The 3,473-nt window shown below is 42.2% G+C and overlaps 1 non-coding gene across 1 annotated transcript; it reads right to left on the bottom strand.

Annotated features, from left to right (window-relative positions):
• Positions 1–3,069: 3,069 nt before the first annotated feature.
• On the bottom strand, positions 3,070–3,176 carry LOC120281608. Its single transcript, XR_005542727.1, has one exon. It is a non-coding gene; the product is annotated as a small nucleolar RNA R71 (small nucleolar RNA).
• Between the last annotated feature and the right edge of the window lie 297 nt (positions 3,177–3,473).

Below are 3,473 nucleotides of genomic sequence, written 5' to 3'. Positions count from 1 at the left end.
CTCCACTGGGGCTTAGTTGCGTGAGTAATAGAGTGAAGCGTTGAAGTGACTCTTGTGTAAAAGGCTTAAATGTGACTAGGGGCCTTTTTCCTGGACCAAAGGGTTAGGTCTATACATATGAAGAGGGTTTATCACTTGGATTCCCTAGAACTCCATGCAAGTTTACTGATAAGTGCTTGTGCGATATGAATGCGAAGTGTTCATTCCTTATGTTGAGCATTACTTTTCTCAGGTTTTTACATTAATATGTGTGTTTTTATGTTACTTTTATGCAGATAGGGTTGCGAGGCCGAGTATGAAGGAAATAGGCCAATGTGGATCATAATGCACCTATTTTGGAGAAGATCTTGCTAAGGTTCAAACGCGAAGACATAGTTCAGGTGTGAGATGCTAGAGTGTGTGCCAACCTCCTCGTATTCGAGTGAGCACATTCATTTGGAGGGGCACAAAGGCAGTCACACTCGAACATTCTGATTTATGCATATAAGAACAAGAGATCCACCAACGTGTACATCATTGAAGAGGCAAGTGATTCACGACGTAAACGTGTGCCCGTTTGCGTTACCAAAATGAAAGTATGGAATTCAGGAATATTTTCGGCATAGTACTGTAGCAGCCCAGCTGAGAACTCAGAGAAACAGAGAATCCACACGGGCGTGTGGAAATTATCCACGCCCATGTGGAAATTCCACAGCGGCGTGTGACATCATACACGCCCGTGCAGTCGCCCGATTCCAGCCCTATTTAAAGCCGATTTCAGCCCTGATTTTGGTATTCTTTTCTCCATCTTTTCCCCAACTTGTGAGAGGACTTCGGCTAGGGTTTCGAGGGGTCTTGGCCAAGGTTTTGGAGAAGTTCTACGGCTCCAACATAATGATTCCATTAGGAAAAAGGTTGGTAGGGGAGCTTTGATCGAGGCGTATCCTATACCGGACAAAGGAATCTTTGGACTGACAGTGAAGGACTCTCCACAAGACCATCGACCACGACTATCGATGGGGTTTCTTTATGGATTCATTACTTTTTACATTCGATTTCTTTGATTGTATTAAGCTCCATGGAGAGCTAAACCCCTAGTGGGTACTTGGATGATTGTGAACCCTAGGATGTGTTCGTTTCATTGAACTTCTTTATTATGCTTTCAATAAATTGATGTTTATTGTGAGTTCCAACCTTGAATGCTTGATTGTATGAACATTTCCCCTAGAGTGACACTAGGGTTGAGAGTTCTTGTTGGTAACCTTGTGAGTGAGTGACACACCACGAGCGTTAGACAAAAAAAGCTAGGTTGGAGAGGGTTGAGAGGGTGAGTCGAGAGGTATAGGGAGCGTCCCTTTCCCTCCGCGTGATAGATTCTACCTCCGTTCCTTGAGTTCTTTGCGGCCATAATAGAGTGAGTGGTCTAAGGGATGAACCTCCGCTGGGGGCCTAGTTCTTGCGCTGCAATGGGTGAAGCGTTGAGAGGATCTTAGTATCTAGGGGTTAATTGTGGCTAGGGACCTTCACTTTGGACCAAAGGGTTAGGTCTATATTTAGGAAGAGATTTATCACTTGGAATCCCTAAAGTTCATTGCAACTCTATGCGAGTGCGAGGTGTTGAGATTGTTCGATTTCTCCTCCGGGACATGTATAGAGTTAGGCATAGTTGACCTTAGATTTGGGACTATGTATATAAGGATTTCCATGACTCACCATTGCATTGATTAGGAAGCATAATAGAGAGTTCTTGCACTTGAACTGATTATCCTAGGTGAAGCATTATCCGAGTACCCCATCTTTATCGATTGCCTTACCCTCTTCTTACTTTTGCTCTTTCACTTGTTAATTTTATTGTTGAGAATTGAATCAAGTTCACACTTATCAAAATTGATCTTCCACATAGCTAAGAATCAAATTAAGTATTTTTACTCCCTACTCCCTGTAGATTCGACCCCGCTCACCCGGGATTATTACTTCGACAAGCCCGTGCACTTGCGGGATATAAGCAAGGGGGACTTCTCATTTACACAGTGTGAGGTGTTGAGACTGAGCGATTTCCCCACCGGGACAGAGTGTAGAGTTAGTCACGGTTGACCTTAGATTTGGGACAGTGTGCTTAAGGATTTCCACGACTCATTGAACATTGGTTAGGAAGTATAATAGTTGGTCTTGCATTTGAAACATTAATCCTAGGGGAAGCATTGTCTGAGTATCCCACTTCTATCAATTGCCTTACCTCTTACTTACTTGTGCCTCTCATTCTTGTTTCTTTTATCTTTGTTCACATTACATTTTATCAATACTATCATTGTTCACTTTCACGTAGTTAAGTAGCAATTTAACTATTTTTACTCCCTACTCCTGACGGATACGATACCCCACTCACCTAGGATTTATTACTCGACAAACCCGTGCACTTGCGTGTCACACGCAAGGGGCGTTGTCCAGTTTTTATTGCCGTTGCCGGGGAGTAGGCATTTAGAGATACTTTGCACTTTGCTATCTTAGCTATTCATTCATGTTATTTCATATCTTCTTGTTCTATCATCGTTCTAATTTTGTTTTCTTTATTTTGGTGCAGCTCCAGGTTATGACCTGAGGGAACCCTTTGACATTGCTTGAAGGTGTTCCTGAACTTGAACGTACACTCAGAAGAAGGAGTAAAGAACCTATACTAGAACCGTCGAATCTAGCTAAAGTGAAAGTTTAAGGATCTGACAACATGGCAGTATAGAATTAACAACAGAGAACACTCTCTGATTACGCCAGACTGTCAGTATTGTGGATACAATCTAGCACAAAATTTTAAGTTAAAACCGGCATTCATCCACATATTACTGTAGTCCTCACAGTTCAATGGTTTGGCCGATGAGGATCCAAATAGTCACATACAGAATTTCTTAGAAATGTGTGATATGCTCAAGATCAATGGTGTTACGGATGATACCATCAAGTTGAGAGCCTTCCCATTTTCCATAAAGGTGAGAGCGAAGCTGTGGCTACACTCATTACCTAGAGCATCGATCACTACATGGGAAAAGATGGTAGAAGCTTTCCTTGCCTGTTATTTTCCTCCAAGAAAATTTGCAAAGCTTAGGAAATGAGATCTCGTCCTTTGTGCAAATGGAATTGGAGTCTCTATTCGAGGCATGGGAAAGGTTCAAGGAACTCCTGCGAAAATGTTTTCAACATCGGTTTCTAGAATGGATGAACATTCAGACTTTTTACAATAGTTTAAACCCAAGTACAAGACAGTTACTTGATGCAGTGGCAGGAGGTACCTTATGTAGCAAGATCCCCAGAGAAGCCCAGTAATTAATTGAAGAAATGGGATTTAACAGCTACCAATAGAATGCAATCATTAGATACACGATTCCAATCGGTCGAGGCTACACTTTGCAACCACACAAACAAGTGTGGCAAATTACAAAGTCTCTATCAGAGAGACCACAAGGTAGTTTGCCTAATAATACTGAAACCAACCCATGCGAACA

Source organism: Dioscorea cayenensis, chromosome 2 (assembly GCF_009730915.1).
Source record: "Dioscorea cayenensis subsp. rotundata cultivar TDr96_F1 chromosome 2, TDr96_F1_v2_PseudoChromosome.rev07_lg8_w22 25.fasta, whole genome shotgun sequence".
Classification (NCBI taxonomy): domain Eukaryota; kingdom Viridiplantae; phylum Streptophyta; class Magnoliopsida; order Dioscoreales; family Dioscoreaceae; genus Dioscorea; species Dioscorea cayenensis.
The sequence above is the reverse complement of the archived record's forward strand: the minus strand, read 5'-3'. Positions and strand labels throughout refer to the sequence as shown.